Here is an 18,752-nt window from a genome sequence, read left to right as displayed (position 1 = left end):
TTTAATTTCACACCTAAAGGAAGAAATCATACAATATCATAAGGTAAGGTGTAATTCAATAATGGAAAATGCAGAAAAATCTACAAGCTTTTTTGGGGGATGGGGAGGAATCCCTTCGTGGGGCCTGAACTCCAGGCCTGGGTGCTGTACCTCAGCTCTTCAGCACAAGGCTAGCGCTCTACCATTTGTGCTATCGCACCACTTCCAGCTTTTGTTTTCTGCTCATATGGTGCTGAGGAATTGAACCCAGAGCCTCATGCATGCAAGGTAAGCCCTCTACCACTGAGCCACCTTCCCTTCCCCCAAAACAACAAGGTTTGTACCTTTATCCCAGTCTTCCTCAGAGGAAACATATGGCCATGTATTTTTAGAACTCTTTTCTTCTTTCCCGTTCCATTTGATGTTATCTACAAATAAACAGAAATCAACCATCTGAGTAGGTGAAAATGGCCTAAATTGATTTAGTTTCTGTTTTCGTTTTAAGGCTTACCTACATCAACTACAAGAGTTTTTCCATACAAGTTGAAATATGTTCACTGAGTTGATCTCGTGGAATCAGGTGGCGAGCATTAAATGGACAAGTAGCCAATCTGGCAGCAATATCAGGGTGATTCTGTGTAAGAAAAGTTCAAGTATGAAGAAATATTTTCAATTTTGATCTTTTCAGATTTCTTTGGTCAGGATGCCTACCATGGGCTTGATACCACTGTATGGATACTCTGCTAGTTCATCCTGATTTTTATAAATACATATTTTTATTGGAAAGATACTGTACAGAAGAATTAGAATTTAGTGAATAATAACATATCCTATAGATCATTGTTACTGCCTCCTTTGTTTTCCCCTATGATCCCTTCCTTCCCTATCAACCCAACTCCTCCTGCCATTTCCTGCCCTCATAGCTAAGGTTGTAAAGCTCATTTTCCACATAGCTTCTTGTATATATAATTGTTGAATGGGTCAACCTGTATCCCAAAGCACTATAGAGTTTCCTCAAAAGAATACATGTATAGCTCCTCTATGATCCAGCAATCCCGCTTTTGGAAATTAACATGAATGATCATATACAAGACCGTAGTAAATCTACCACAATTGTTTACCATAGCTAAGATATGGGATCAGCTCAGAAGTCCTCAGTAGATGAATGGATTAAGAATATATGGTAATTATATGTAAAATGGAATTCCATGCCTCAATCAGAATGAATGATATTGCTCCATTTGTTAGTAAATGGTAAGATTCAGAAAAAAATATGTTAATGAAACAAGTCAGGCCCAAAGAAACATAGGTCCATTGTTTCCCTTAGTTAGAATAAGTAGTGAATGTTAAGGAAAAGCAGAAATGTTCAAAGTGATGTACATGGGATCATAAAAGCTGCATTTTACAATTTCAGAAGGGATGATGGGAAGTTGGGAGTGTAGTTGAGGAGGTTGGAGCAAGGGGATGGTAGGGGGAAACAAAGGTGGAGGCAAAAGTGCTTGATGTCTCCATCAGAATGGATGGTATTGGCAATTTTGTTAGCAAATCGGAAGACAGGGAAAATTTATATCAAGTGAAGTAAGCCAGAACCAAAGAAACATAGGTCCCATGGTTTCATTATTTGCAATAACTAGTATATGTCTGAGACAAGCAGTAAATATTAATTAAAAGGAACCCCAAGATGAAAACAGAAGTGTATTTTTCTTTCTTGCTACAGTTCAAACATATTGCTTCAAAAGTACCACATGAGGTTTTTGTTCCATTGTATATACCTCCCCCACAGAATAACCCCTATTTTTGGAAGAGCTGAGGAAGATCAAAGAAGAGAAGCTGGAGGAAAATCTCTCGATGAGAAAGCAGTTTTAGTGTTCCAGAGAAATTTTCTGGGCTAGAGAATCGCACTAAGTGAGCCATCACAGTATAGAGATTTTGGCCAGAGAGGGAAATCCATCAAGGAGGCACATCTGAGCACTTGCTGGTAGGTGTGGGTGCAGAGGTTGTGGTGGATGTGGTGGCCATGGCCAACATACTAACAGACAGAGTCTGAGACATAGGTGACAGACCCTTCTCACAATCAGTCCGAACTGACGGGGAGCAGAAATCTTCATCCTAAGGATCACAAACCAGGGATATCCCAGAAACCAAGAATATGGTATAAGTAGAACCATGACATGTCATTCATTCTCCGAGAGCAGCTGTGGAAAGACTGCCCATCCCCACCACCAGAGCTCTCCATCTCTGATACTGACAAAGGCCTGGCTGAGCATCTAGCTCTAGGCTTTGCAAGAACTTTAAACAAAGAGCCATTTAGCAGGTTACAGGTACCTGACCTGAACTGCCAGGCTTAGCAGCACCCAGGGGAAAGTCACCCTGCCCAGGCAGAGAAGCTCCATCCCATGAAAAGTGTCCTTTTTCACTGGGTAAACAAAGTCACAATATGCTCCTCCCTATTGCATCATAGACACAGAATTGAAACTCAGTAAACCTAAACACTGAGAATGGCTCCAGGCTGGGCTCTGTGAATTTTTTAGGAGCTAGGTCCTCACGGAAAAGCTATCATTGGTCATAGATCTTAACACTACCCAGAAACTAGCCTTATCACATAAACTACAAGCTAGAGGAAATAGGCATCTCACTCAATTGCGATACTCAAGCCAATCTCCCTGCCATTCAACTATCCTGGGAGGAAAGCAATAAATTCCATCAACATTCAGAGCATTTTTCTGCCTAATCAAACAAAATGACTTAAGAAAGCAATCAAGCAACAGAAAAGCAAACATCATAAACAGACTAGAGACACTATGAAGAGCCTGGTTACAGACACAGACGACATACAAGATTCCCCCCCAACCCATACCAAAATTCAAAGGACTCTTTTTCTATCATTTTTTATTTTTTTATTTTTATTTTATTTTATCTTTTCTTGTGAAAATATTGTTCAGAGGGGTTACTATTACCTGGGCATTGTAATGAGTACATTTACATCTCTCAGTCCTAACTCTTAATATTAATGGATTTAACTTTCCAATTAAGCAACATAAACTGTATAGATCGATGAAAAAGCCAGATCATTCTATGTGATGCCTCCAAGAATACATAACACATTGCCCATAAGGATAAACATATTTGGAAGGGAGAGGCTTGATTAAAATTTACTAAGCACAGAGCCCACATAAACAGGCAGAAGTTGCAATCCTAATGTCAGATAAAATAGACTACAATTTCAAATTGAGAAGAGGTAAAAATTACACCCTTCATTCCCTTAAACCACAAGGGGATAAAATTAGAACTCAATATCAAAAGCCACCAAAGAAAACCCTATAACACATGGAGGCTTATCAACACACTGCTCTATCACAAGTGGGTCATGGAAATGATTAGAAAAGATTTTCATTTACTCATGATATTCAACAAAAATGATCATACAAATTCCCAGCTCCTCTGACACACAGTAAAAGCAGTACTCAGAGGCAAGTTTACAGCTCTGAGTTCCATCAAGTACAATTGAAGATATCTGAAACCAATATTAATGGAGACATCTGAACCTAACTGAAAAAGAGTGGCAAGATAAACCCAATCCATAGATGGAAAGAATTCATTAAAATTAAATCAGATTTAAATGAATTAGAATTTTTAAAAAATAGAAAGAATAAAATATACAGGGCTGTTCTTTGAAAAAAATTAAAGAATTGACAGGCTTAGCAAATCTTATCAGAAAAAGAAGAGACCACAAGAAGTAAACAGAGAGGAAAATGGAAACTTTACCACAGGAAGAACGAGGATTCAGAACATTATAAGGGAATACATCTCAAACCGTTATGCTAATAATTTTTGGTATCTGGGAAAAATGGAGTATAGAAATGGACTATTTCCTATCAAATTTCGACATGCCAAAACTAAACCAAAGTGAGTTAAACCAACTTCACAGACCTATATCAAGAATCTAAATAGAAACAGCAATAACAGTCCACCCAACTAGGAAAAGCCCAGGACAGAATGGATTTTCAATGGAATTCTACAAGGCCTTCAAAGCAGAATTAAACCAGTACTCCTCGAAATCTTCAATGAAATTGAAGGAAAATTTGATTTCTATGCTCTTTGTATGAAGCCATCATAACCCTCAATCCCAAAATGTGTCTGTTTTCATTAAAGAAAGGAAATTAAGGACCCATTACTTTCAAAAACATCAAACTAAAACTTCTCAACAATATTTTGGTCAATCAAATTCAACAATTCATAAAAAATCATACATCAACATCAAACTGGGTGCATTTCAGGGATGCAAATATACACAAATTAATTAGTTCAATATACACAAATCTATTGCTATAATTCACCACATCAACAAGAGTAAGGATATATACCACATGGTTACTTCAATAGATAGAGAAAAGCCAATGACAAGGTCCAACATTCCTTTATGACGAAGGCTCTGGAAAAAAATAGGAATCCATGGAACATTCTTAAATACAATAAAGACAAACCTACAGCCAGCATTTTACACAATGATGAAAAGTTAAAGCCATTCAGTCTAACTCAGGAAGCAGAGAAGGATGTCCTCTCTCTCCAGTTCTCTTCAATTTAGCACTACAATGCTCAACAACAGCACAAACACAAGATGGAAACATAAAGGGGATCCAAATACCATAAAATGAAGTAAAAAAAGCTCCCTCTTTCCAGAGGAAATGATCTTGTATTAAGAAAATCCCATGGACTCCACTCCCAAATGACTTGAGCTCATTTAAAACTTTGGCAAAGTCGCAGTGTATAAAACTAACACTTAAAAGTAAATGGCTTTTATGAATACCAATAATGAGAAAGGTGTGCCTGAAATCACGAAAGCAACTCCATTCCTAATTGCCCCACAAAAATTAAAATACCTCAGAATTAACTTAACCAAAGAAGTGAAGTACCTCTATGATTAAATCTTTAACAATCTGAAAAGGGAAATCTAAACAGAACTTAGAAATTGGAAAAAACCCCCATGTTCCTGGATAGGAAGGATCAAATCCTGAAAATGGCAATACTTCCCAAAGCGATCTAGAAAATCAAAAAGATGTATAACAATATTCCAAACTCATTTTTCAAGGAAATGGAAGAAACAATACAAAAATTCATATGGAACAACAAAAGATCCCAAATGGCAAAAACAATCCTCAACAGAATAGTCCTGGAGGAATATCAATAGCAAATTTCCAACTCTACTACAAAAACATAGTAATTAAAACAGCTTGCTACTGGAACAAGGGACCACAGGACCAATGGAATAGAAGTGAAAACCTAGAAATCAACCCACAGTCCTATAGCTACATAAACTTCCATAAAAGAGGTAAAAAATAGAATGGAAGAAAGTTAGCCTTTTCAGTAAATGGTGCTGACAAAACTGATTCATCACCTATAGAAAACTAAAGCTAGATCCTCATGTATCAACCTGCATCAGAATCAACTCCAAATAGATAAAAGTCCTTTGAGTTTAAACAGACAACCTGACTACATACAGGATGGAATAGGAGAAACCATAGGTCTCCTTGGCACAGGCCAAAATTTGAGTAATAGAGATTCAGAAACACAATCAAAGAGAGTTTGGAAAATAGGATTGTATGAAGCTGTAGAGCTTCTGCTTGGGAAAGGACATACCTAGCAATATCAATAGAAAGCCCACAGATTAGGAGAAGGTCATCACTAGCCATACAACTGACAAGGATCTGATATCTAAAATATACCTTGAACTCAAAAAATTAAATCCTCCAAAAACAAATACTCAAAAAACAACTTTCCAATAATTAAGTCAGCTAAAGATTAAAGAGAAACCACTCTGGAGGGAAAATATGGAAGAAATGCTCAACACATCTAGCCATAAAATAAATGCAAATCAAAAGAACATTGACATTCCACCTCACCCCAGAGAGAATGGCTATACTCAAGAACTCTCCTAACATCAGATGCAGGATGGCATGTGGACAGAAGGGAATCTTCCTGCGTTGTCATTGGGAGTGTGAACTTATTCAACCACTTTGGAAAGTAGCATGGTGTTTCATGAAAAGACTCCACATACAGCTCTCATATGACCCAGCAATCCCACTTTGGGGCATTTACTCAAATGATAAAAAACAGGACCACACTAAAGCTACCAGCACAGCTAGATTTATTGCAGCATAATTTATCCTAGCTGAGATACGGAAGCATCCCAGATGCCCCTGCCTAAATTAATGGACCAAGAAAATGCACTTATATTCAGTGTAATTCTATGACTCCATCAGAAAGAATGACATTGCTCCATTTGATCTGGAACTTAGTATAGCAGTGTTACAAGAAGAAAAACATAATGTTCTCCCCACAGTTCTGTACACCTTCAAATTTGGTGAAATTTGGATGAAACTAAAAGCAAGTTTATAATCAATACCCTAAATAAAGAAAAGAGACACAATGCATCTCCCATGTTAACAGTTTTTAACCATGGCATCATAACTTAATTAGCAAAACTGAATTCTTGGCCATATGATAATACAGTGGCTGTTTTAACAAAATAATGCTTAATAATAAAATTAATTTACATTTCGGTCATTAGGCACTGGGGAGGAAAAGGAAACCACCTCTACAATTTGTGAAATATGGCGCACACAGTTTAACATAATTGCACACATCTTGCCTTTGTTCTGTTTTGAATAGAGATTGAGATATACATCTCCAGAAATAACGGACCTGGGCTTCGATTGTTTTACTTTCCATTACATGCTGAAGAGATTTCAAAAGAAATAGAAAAATCAATTACATTTGTACATAAAATCTTTCATATTTTTCACGTACATTTCCCACAATTTATCTTAAATACAATATGCAAATTGATCTATGATCTAAAGTAATTACATAATATCAACATGTTCTAATGAAACATTACCTTTCTACATTTCACAAGATGGTATGGGAACCTGCATGATCTGATTTTGTGATGTTTAACATAGGGACACAGCAATACCCTCTCAGGATCCACACATTCCTCTGAAAGAGAAAAATACCTCGGGAAAATCAATGCATTGGGAACATGCCAAGTCTTCAATCTTATTTCCCTTATGAACTCTAGCTTAACTTAGGAATCTGTATTTGGAGAATATAGATTCAAAATTTGACAAAGAGTATTACTCTGGAATTTAATTTCTAATGTATTCTGTTTCTAATAGGGAGTTGTTAATTTTGAGCCTTATGAAAAATATTTATTCTAGTTAAAAATTATTCAATGAGGTCAAGTGGAACTGTTAGCTTGTTTTATCTTCTGAGAGCATACATCCACTGAGCGCCCCTTATTTAATTGCTTTCTTACATTCCAATCTCCAATATGCTCATCATTTACATTCGTTTTAACTTTTCAATCTAGAATATCAAAAGTCACAGTAATAATTATCAAAATGTCTAAAGTTTCAGATTCAATCAGGAGAAATCTCATTATCCCATTCTCTCAGCTCCCATCAATATACTTTCTGTTATTCCAAAAAATAGTGTGAACAAGACCATTTAAGATAATTTCCACAAACAAATGTGTAAACATTTTTACCTTTTTCTATTATGACAGGCAGATAAATATTAGCAAGTCCTGCGGATAAAAAACAATTCTGAGAGGAAACATGACTAAAGACATCAAAACTACATCATAAATGTGGTTCCTCCGCGATATGAAAAAAAAAAAAAAACTGGGTAAAACCTATTCATCTCAAATACGTTTTGTTGCTGGACACACTTGAAATGAAATGCATGGATATTCCATGTCTAATTCACAAATTATAACACTCTATGGAAATGTATAACTTTTTACTCAAAATATTTTGTATTTTTCAGTCCTTTCTACCTTATCAAATCAGAGGATGATGCATCATGACAACTTTTAAGTGAATTTGGAAAAGGTCTTCTTAATTATGGATGTCTGAGTTAACAATATCCAAATTCCAATGTATATATATCTAGTACCTATTGAACATATGCAATTATGTGAATGAGGTTTTGCTCTTCTCACAGATATACTGTGATATCCTATTCAGATTATAAAATCAGTATGGAATATTATTCAAGTAACTGCTTCTTAGAACAGATATGTATTTCAAAGCACAGGAATCATTGAGACTCGTCAGTCAATATTTCAGATTGGGCTTTGGTTCAATGGATAGTGAATTTCAGTTGTGCAGTGTCTAGTGGCCGTGAAGTAGAGCCAGAAGACATTAAACATGATTGCTTTGATGCACATAAATGTGAGGGGAATAAAAGTAAATTTCGAGTTCTCCAGAATGGAAATAGCTATTTTCTGAAGTCTAAGAAAGTAAAGAATTTTCATCCTTTTCCCATGTAACAAGCCAGCCTAGTTGGAGAAAATTATTAGAACTACATTTGGGATGTCAGGGGTAGAAAGTGGGAAAAGTTCTAATCACATACAGGAGCCAAAGAGATGATTTACATATCTAAGACTTAAAAGAAAGAAGAGAAGGCACGGGACTCTTACTTGTGTCCTTCAGTTAACTGGATTCACCAAAAAAGTCAGGATCTCCTCCCCACGTTGGACGATGTCCCACTAGTTGGTTTTCCACAGCAACAGCTACTTCTGTATAATGACTTCTCTAGGTGGGGTCCCCGTTATTGTGATGTAGCTCATAAACCTCACTTCCGTTTTAGGAACTGACAGAACTCAGCCACACTTCCGCATATGGCAACGGAAGTGCTGACTTCCGGCCTGAACTCGGACCACAAAGTCCCATTTCCTTTTAGTATGCATTGGTAGACTCCGATTCGGTATAAGAGAAATGTGTGAATATTCAGTAGAGGAATAATGTGAATGGATGTGTCACACTTTTCATCTTCACAGCAACTACTGATTCTTTGTAAATGGTTCTGCCTAGACATTTCTACACATTCTATATTCTATAAACCCACAATAAATCAAACTTTAGGTATTATTTTTTCTTGTTTAGTTTCTTTAGTCATCAATAATTTTATTAAGAGTTTCACCAAAATCACCCTTCTAGAAATTAATCATCCTTTGAGAAAAAAGTTCTTTAGTCTTCCTTGCATTTTTTCTTTACGCATCTTTTGAAGAAAATGATTTAATAACAGAGACAAAAAATAACAACAGAAAAACAAACTGATGATTATGGTATTCAAATGTCGTATTGATGTGAATGCAGTAGAGGCAGCTTTACCACATGTGACTATTCTTGCATTGTGAGATTTTGTTCTTTTTACGTTTTCCAAGGAAATTAGTCTTCCCTGATCCATACTGAAAATATGAGCAGGACATAAAAAGTTGATACAAACAATATACTGTTTGACATTAAACTGTAATAATTATGAAATGTTGTCGACCAAACTGTAACAGATGGATGATCTTCTTTTCTATTATCAAAGATAGAATTTGATACATGCAGAAAAATGAAAGGCTATTGACCTCAAGTATAATGTTAACTTCACAATTATTACTATTCACAATGACTTAATCCCCTCAAAAGTTGTTGTCAAATGCATTCTGATTTGAAATAAAAAAAAACAAATGTTATGAAACGAGAAGATTAAATTCTGGTTTCGAAACGATTGTGCCCTAAGGCAAACAGAAAAAAATAAACAAAACCCCCACTTTCATTATAGTTCAATGTGCATTCAAAAGTAGGTGCAGCTTATCAACTTCAATGTAAGCAGTAATTCATTCAAGTGGTAAGAAAATAAAAAGAAGTAATTACACATAGTGTTAAAATTGGGATTCAGAGTGGGCAAGAACTTCTGAGAAACTTTGCTTAGTATACCGTTGTTTTGTGTGGTGTGGGTAGGTGGAAGTGCCACTTGAACACAGTTGTAATGAGGTGAAGAATATTTTCTAAAATTTATGAATTTCACCCTATAGTATAATTATATGTATAACAAGGTTCAATAGTTTTTAACAAATCACGTATTTTTAAAATTTGACATGTGTTCTCCCTATCTGTAGGTTTTACTTTGCTATGAGTAACTACTGCAATCTAAAGGTATCATACAATTTTCACCCACTTACTCAGTGGCCACCTGTGATAGAATGATTATATCAAAGCTGTAGCAGTAGTGTATTCATGTCTAAAAAAATGTGTTGAAAGTTCTCATTACAATATTAGTGTGCATTCTTGAGTGGAGGATACATATCCTCATTCAATTTGTGTTGAACATTAACTTTTTAATGATTTATATGGTACTAAAAATAGTAAATAAATGGAAGGATACTATACACTGTTAACAAAACCATATTAATATATGATCTGTCCAAAAGACTTTTGTATGCCTTCTGTAAGCTGGAAATCATTAACAAGGATATTCATAGGATTGTTATAGATACAACAATTCTAAAATAATTGTCTAATGAGCCTAAAATTCTTTTCTGTTGTGTTTGTCTTGTATATGCACAAAGAAGCTAATTGCAAAATTAGAATTCAAAGAATTAATAGATATTTTCATTATTATGTTTGAAAAAGAGTTGAAGATATACACTTGTGTTCCCATCAATGCTGTCATTTACGTCTAATATTTTCTTTCTTATTTAAATTGTATTGTCATAGTGACCTACATAGGGGTATAGTTATACAAGCAATGAGTTCAATGCTTGTTGAAGTCGTTACCCTCTTCCTCATTTTTCTCTCTTTTTGCCATTATCCATTAACCCCAGTGTTGTACAGATCATATCCAACATATTGTCTTATGAGTATTGTGTTACATGGGTTTCCCCATTGTCATTTGTCATGCAATATTATTTTCACACTAGTCATTGCATAAGTTTTATGGTGTAGATCTAACTTCTCACACTTTGTGTCCTGGTGAATACATAAGCCTCCACAGAGTTTACAAAACTCTTGGAAATACATCACATTCATAAAATAAAATGGACTACCAGGAATTACAGACTTTCAAAAAATCAGGATGTAAAGAAGAAATACAATACAACATTACTATCTTTGGAAGTATTGTATTTATGATTTTATGTGAGTTCTGTACTTATTTGCTGATTTCCTAAGCTCTTGCAGATCACATTGTGAAGCGATCTGTGTTCTTGGATGAGATGATTAAGAGGAATTCATTCAACAAGTATATGAATATTCAAAAAATTGGAACTAATATGATCCAATATCTTCAACATAATTACCATCAAAGCTGACCAATTAAAAGAAAAGTGATAAAAAAAAAAAACATTGTAGAGAGTCTTGACAGCAGTTTAGACCATGCAGAAGATCGAATCTCAGGGATTGAAGACAGCCTAGATATTATAGAGAAAGAACATACAACCATCCAAGACAAGTCCAAGAAATATGATAGGTCTATCCAACACCTGGAAGACACCACCAGAAGGCCCAATCTAAAGATAATGGGTGTAGAGGAGCACCTAGAAACAGAAGTTAATGGTCTAGGAAATTTGTTTAACAGGATCCTAGCGGAGAACTTCCTAAACATACAAAAAGATAGGCCTATTCAGATACAAGAAGCTTTTAGAACCCCAAATAGACCAGACAAGAATAGGACATCCGACCGTAACATTATAATCCACACAGGATCAACCCAGACCAAGAAAAAGATCCTTGAAGCTGTCCAGGAGAAAAGGTTAATCACCTATAAAGGGAAACCAATTAGAATTACCTCAGATTTCTCAGCAGAGACAATCAAAGCAAGGAGAGCCTAGAATGACGTATGCCATGACCTAAAAACAAACAAATATCAACCAAGAATACTGTACCCAGCTAAACTCAACTTCATAACTGAAAGCCAAATAAAAACCTTCCATAGCAAAGAAAAATTGAAACAATACATCTCCACCAAACCAGCCCTAAAAAAGATTCTTAAAGATGTCCTACACATAGAAAACCAACAAGAACGCAACAAAGACCAAGAAACTGCACCCAAACTGAGAATCCAAGAACCTTATGAAGAACCCAGTTTTGGCAGCCCCCAAGAAGGTGGATAACATGGCAGGAACTCCCAAATACCTCTCAGTCCTATCTCTTAATGTTAAGGGACAGAACTCTCCAATTAAGCGACATAGACTGTCTAATTGGATTAAACAACAAGATCCTTCTATCTGCTGCCTGCAGGAGTCACATCATGCCCGTAAAAACAAACATATTTTCAAGGTTAAAGGCTGGAACAAAATCTACCAAGCAAACGGCCCTCACAAACAGGCGGGAGTTGCAATCCTAATATCAGATAAAATAGACTTCAAATTAAAATTCGTGAGAAGAGATAAAGAAGGTCGCTACATACTAATTAAAGGATCTCTACTTCAGGAGGATGTTACAATTCTAAATATCTATTCGCCAAACAATGGAGCACCCAAATTTATCAAAGAGACACTACTTTCCCTCAAATCCCATATAGATCCATAGACATTAATTGTTGGGGATTTTAACACACCACTCTCCCCACTAGATAGATCAACTCGGCAAAAACTCAACAGAAAAACCGCAGATCTAAACAGCTGCATAGATCAACTAGAATTAACAGACATTTACCGAACATTTTACTCAGCAGCAGCAGAATACACGTTCTTCTCAGCAGCACATGGAACGTTTTCTAAAATAGACCACATTTTAGGCCACAAAGCAAACTTGTCTAAATTTAGAAACATCGAAGTTATATCTTGCATTCTCTCTGACCACAAGGGAATAAAATTAGAACTCAACACCAAAAGCCACCAAAGAAAGTCCGGTATCACATGGAGGCTGAACAACACACTGCTGAATCATGAGTGTGTCATGGAAGAGATTAGAAAGGAAATTCAAATGTTCATGCTATTCAACAAAAATGAACACACAAATTACCAGCTCCTCTGGGACACAGCAAAGGCAGTACTCAGAGGCAAGTTTATAGCTCTGAGCTCCTACATCAACAAATTGGAGAGATCGGAAAATAGCAATTTAATGACACATCTAAACCTCCTTGAAAAAGAGCAGCAAGATTAACCCCAATCCAGTAGACAGAAAGAAATAATCAAAATTAAATCAGAATTAAATGAATTAGAATCCAAATAAACTATAGAAAGAATCAACAAAACAAAGAGTTGGTTCCTCGAAAAACTTAACAAAATTGACAGACCCTTAGCAAACCTATATCAGAAAAAGGAGAGAACACACCCAAATTAATAAACTCAGAGATGAGAATGGAAACATCACCACGGAAACAACCAAGATTCAGAACATTATAAGGGAATACTTTTCAAAACTTTATGCTAATAAGTTTGAGAACTTGACAGAAATGGACCTTTTCCTAGCAAATATTGACATGCCAAATCTAAACCAAGATGAGTTAAACCAGCTTAACAGGCCCATATCAAGCATTGAAATAGAAACAGCAATAAGAGACCTCCCAGCTAAGAAAAGTCCAGGACCAGATGGTTTTACAGAGGAATTTTACAAAGCCTTCAAAGCAGAGCTCACACCAATACTCCGCCAACTCTTCAATGAAATTGAAAGAGAAAGCTCACTACCGAACACATTCTATGAAGCCATCATAACATTCATCCCAAAACCAGGCAGGGACTCATCAAAGAAAGAGAACTATAGACCCATTTCTTTGATGAACATTGATGCAAAACTTCTCAACAAAATTTTGGCCAATCGACTTCAACAATTCATCCAAAAAATCATAAACCATGATCAAACAGGATTCATTTCAGGGATGCAAAGCTGGTTCAATATACGCAAATCAAATAATATTATTCATCACATCAATAGGAGCAAGAATAAGAACCACATGGTTATCTCAATAGATGCAGAAAAAGCATTTGACAAGATCACACACCCCTTTGTGATAAAGGTTCTGGAAAAATTAGGAATCCATGGATCATTCCTCAATACAATAAAGGCTTTATATGACAAACCTGCAGCCAGCATTATACTCAATGGTGAAAAATCAATGGCTTTTCTATATGCCAACAATGAGAAAAGTGTGGCTGAAATTAGGAAAGCAACTCCATTTGTAATAGCCCCACAAAAAATAAAAAGGAATTAACTTAACCAAAGAAGTGAAGGACCTCTATGATGAAAACTTTAAAATCTTGAAAAAGGAAATCAACACAGAACTTAAAAAATGGCACAACCTCCCATGCTCCTGGATTGGCAAGATTAACATCGTGAAAATGGCAATCCTTCCCAAGGCTATCTACAAATTCAACGCAATACCTATCAAAATTCCACCCTCATTCTTCAAGGAAATAGAGGAGGCAATCCAAAAATTCATATGGAACAATAAAAGACCCCGAGTAGCAAAACCGCTCCTCAACGGAAAGAACACTGCTGGAGGAATATCAATACCAAATTTCAAACTCTTCTATAAAGCCATAGTAATCAAAACAGCTTGGTATTGGCATAAGAAGAGACCTCGGGACCAATGGAATAGAATTGAAAACCCAGAAATGAACCTACACACCTATAGCTATCTAATTTTGGATAAGGAAGCTAAAACAATAGAATGGAAGAAAGACAGCCTCTTCAGTAAATGGTGCTGGCAAAATTGGTTAACTATATGTAGAAAACTAAAGCTAGATCCTTATATATCACCCTGCACCAGAATCAACTCCAAATGGATCAAAGACCTTGAACTCAAAGCAGACACTCTGAAAACATTACAGGATGGAATAGGAGAAACCCTAGGTCTCCTTGGCTCAGGCCGAAATTTTATGAATAGAGACCCAGAAGCACAACAAATCAAAGAAAGGTTGGACAAATGGGATTGCATAAGGTTGCAGAGCTTCTGCAGGGCAAATGACATAGCTGGCAAGATCAATAGAAAGCCCACCGATTGGGAGAAAATTTTTACTAGCCATACATCAGACAAGGGTCTCATATCTAAAATATACTTGGAACTCAAACAATTAAACCACCCAACAACAAATCCTCAAAGAAACAACTGCCCAATAAATAAGTGGGCGAAAGACTTAAAGAGAAGCTTCTCTGAAGAAGAAAGAAGGATGGCCAATAGACACATGAAGAAATGTTCAACATCCCTAGCCATAAAAGAAATGCAAATCAAAACAACATTGAGATATCACCTCACTCCAGTTAGAACAGCAAAAATCAAGAACTCTAACAACAACAGATGCTGGAGGGGATGTGGACAGAAAGGAAACTTACTTCATTATTGGTGGGAATGTAAACTTGTTCAACCACTTTGGAAAGCAGTATGGAGGTTCATCAAAAGACTTCACATAGATCTCCCCTATGATCCAGCAATCCCACTTTTGGGCATTTACCCAAATGTATACAAACAAGACCACACTAAAGCTACCAGCACAACTATGTTTATTGCAGCATTATTTACCATAGCTAAGACATGGAACCAACCCAGATGCCCCTCAGTAGATGAATGGATCAAGAAAATGTGGTATATATACACAATGGAATTCTATGCCTCCATCAGAAAGAATGACATTTCCCCATTTGTTAGGAAATGGAAAGGTTTGGAAAAAATTATGTAAAGTGAAGTAAGCCAGGCCCAAAGAAGCATAGGTCCCATGGTTTCCCTTATTTGCAATATCTAGTATAGGTATGAGTCAAGCGGAAAATGCCAGATAATGTGATGTTAGGAAAATGAACCCTTAAATATGTATTTTAATGTTTTCGTTTCTTTCAGGCATGTGTTTCTAACGCATTTATAAGATTATTTCTTTGTTGCTTTGTATGTCCCTCCCCCACAGTGTAACCCCTGCTTTCACTATATTTGATGTCAGTATAACATGTGGAGGAGATGGGGACAAACAAGTCGTTTAAGGATTCAGGTGGACCTGTTGCAACAATGAGAAGTACAAAATGTAATGTCAAAACCAGCTTTACAATGTCGGTATGGGGGGGGAGGGGGGTACAATTCGGTGGGGGGGAGGGGGGTAAAATTGGGTGGGGGGAGGGGGGGAGGCGGGGAAGGGAAGTGAAGGGTAAAAAAAGGAGGAGGCTGCAATGCTTGGTAAGAAATGTATGCTTTATCCTGCCCATGTAATTGTAGCCCCTCTGTAAAGTATGTTCTCAAATAAAATAAAATACAATTAAAAAAATACTTTTTTGTCTAAAAATTGTGTAGAGAGGGGTTAGAATTACATGATTAAGGGAATGAGTACATTTTTTATCGAGCATTGTTACTTCCCCTATCTCCCCTCGTCCCCCACACCTTAAAAATTGTGAAATATACAGTCTTGTACTTCTCATTGTTAAAATACATCACCTAGTATTCTGTTTCAGCATTTTATTATTTCCCTTCCCTCCACAATGTAGAAAAAAATATATCTAAGAGGCAGGCAACTGTCATCAAATACAATGAAAACAGGGATAAAATTTGGGGAAGAACATTGAAGAAAAACAAATCAAATAGAAGAGTTTAGAATCATGAAAAACAATAGCAAGAAAGTAGAAATAAGTTGTGTCCCTATCTAGGGGTTCATTTCATTGAACCTCTTCTTGTATGGTCATTTTTGCACATGCCTAGTTCTCATCAAATTACATGAAATACAGTATGTACCAAAATCCAATACAGTGGCAACATTGTATAAAACAGAAACTAAAGGAAAAAGGCAAGTAAAGAGAAATAGATTCACATAGCACATTTTAAAAAATCAAGAAAGTGAAACCAACTGTTTTGTATTTCACAGCTTGTTTTGTTTCACCTAATATTCTATGGTCGTATGTATATTACTATTAAGCTATTTTGATCCTATTCTAGGACTAAAATGGGCATATACAAGTTTTTAGAAATAAGAGAATCTATGGAGTCTATGTTCTTTGGGTCTGGCACACTTTGATTAATGTCTGTTTGTTTTTTTACAATTTTTCATTTCCTTACAAAGGGCACTGTGCCATTCTTTCTAATGGAAAGTAGAATTCTGAGGTGTTTATACCCCACATTTACTAATCCATTAATCTACATTCAGGTATCTGGAATGGTTCCTGATTTTCCCTCTACAATGAACATAACTTTGCCATTCTAATGGAATGTGGTGGAATTTCAATGTTGACTTGATTTGTCATTTTTTTTTTATTGTCAGAGTTTTTGAGCATTTCTTCATATGTCCTTAGGCCATTCTCAATTAGCCATCATTGAAGTCTCTCTTTAAATAGACTTCTTTCATAGAGTGAGCTTATATTTCAGGATTCTTTGGGGCTGAGGGATATGCCTTGTTGAATGTTGATTATATTTCAGCGCTAAGGCACTTTTCTCTTTCTTAGCTAGTGAAGATTTTCTCCCAGTATTTTTGGCTTCATTTTTTCCTACATAGCTATGTACTTTGGTATAAAGAAACTGGCAGGTTCAATTTATAGACTTTTGTCTAACCTTTCTTTTTCTTGATGCATTTGTGCATCTGTAATGGAAAGTTTCAACCTGTTCTAAGAGACCTCGTATTTCTCTATTGTTACCATTCTGAGTATTTTTTTAACCTAGAGGTCTGACTCTTTGGAGAGTGTTATGACACAGGGTGGTGTATAATCTAACTTTGTTATAGGTATTTAACGAGCAATACAAGACTATTTATGAATATTACTATTTCATTTCAATGCGTCTATCCTGCTTCTATTTAAACTTACCCAATGAAGTCATATTTTTTTTTCTTTAGCAGTGACTTTTAAAACATAGGTGCCCTACTTTCTCTTTTTGTCTTAATTGCTGTATATCCAATTTCATTCTGGAATAGGAATGCAAGTGCTTAATTGCTAGATATATAGGAACAAGAAGTTCATGGTGAGCAAATTGAACTCCAAGAAACATAAGTTTTATCTTTGATGGTGTTTTTTTTTTTTTAAAAAGCAACCACAATTTCTTTTTCTTGCTTTATTTCCTTTAGTTTTCATAGGATTTCTCTCTCCTTGTCACTATATTTGAGTTTGGTAACCGGTGGATTGTAGAAACTTTAATTTGAATAGGGCAAAGAGGGGAATCAAATTTTTTTCATACAGGACAATGGGGGACCCACTGCCATAAAATTCTTTACAAGGCCACATGTAGAAAATTACCTTTACATCAGTTGCATCAAGGAGCGATTTTAAGCTGAATAAAGTGTAAGAAAAATGAGGAATAGGATATCATATGACAAGAAAACGATTCACTGCCTTACCTTCATAATTATAATCCCTCTGTACATCACATTGAAAATAAGTTTAACGAAAAAACGGTATTGGTACCTATATTGATTTTAGTTGTCATAAGTTTACAAATGGATACGTATGTAGATTGGGTTGCAGTCTATACACAGACATGTGTAGATAACCCTGTCCTCTTCATATCCCTACCAGACTAGAAAAGTCCCAGGTTTCCATGAGTATACAGGTTCCAAACTATCCTTCACAAATTAGTGTTTAATGCATTCCTGCTCACAATATCTGAAGGAAAACGAAGAAACATTTAAAATTATACACTATTCCCAAATTGTGGCCATAATCAGAAATGCTCCCTTTTCAACACCATGATAAATATGAACAACATTCACACATCTTTAACTTCTGCATCTGTACCCAAAAGATTCAACTCTATTTATTTCACAGGAGTCCTACCAATAAATTTTCCTAAAGTATATTTCAAAAATTATTCCATTTTGCAACAGAAAGTTTTTGGACCACACTGCCAAGTTCAGTATAAATATATAGGGCCTTATATATGTGGAGAAAATCCCACACAAGATAATTATGAAGATAGATATCAAATACGTTTCCATAATATTGTGTTACACTCGGAAGATACAGTCCACTCTTCTTGGAACACTTTGGAAATACATTGGGAAATTGCAATAATATGCACACCCTCTCGCACTCAAA

At 35.8% G+C, this 18,752-nt stretch overlaps 1 long non-coding RNA gene across 2 annotated transcripts; it reads right to left on the bottom strand.

Annotated features, from left to right (window-relative positions):
• Nucleotides 1–329: 329 nt before the first annotated feature.
• Nucleotides 330–8,547, bottom strand: LOC138829979 (uncharacterized). Of its 2 annotated transcripts, none has more exons than XR_011372815.1 (4): nt 8,465–8,547; nt 6,878–6,978; nt 491–613; nt 330–407 (listed from the first exon to the last, which is right to left on the bottom strand). It is a non-coding gene; the product is annotated as an uncharacterized lncRNA (long non-coding RNA). The 2 variants fall into 2 exon arrangements; XR_011372816.1 differs by having other exon boundaries at nt 495–613.
• Between the last annotated feature and the right edge of the window lie 10,205 nt (nt 8,548–18,752).

The sequence above is a fragment of the Dipodomys merriami genome, unplaced genomic scaffold (assembly GCF_024711535.1).
Source record: "Dipodomys merriami isolate MVZ:Mamm:240054 unplaced genomic scaffold, mDipMer1.0.p SCAF_18, whole genome shotgun sequence".
Taxonomy (NCBI): Eukaryota; Metazoa; Chordata; class Mammalia; order Rodentia; family Heteromyidae; genus Dipodomys; species Dipodomys merriami.
The sequence above is the reverse complement of the archived record's forward strand: the minus strand, read 5'-3'. Positions and strand labels throughout refer to the sequence as shown.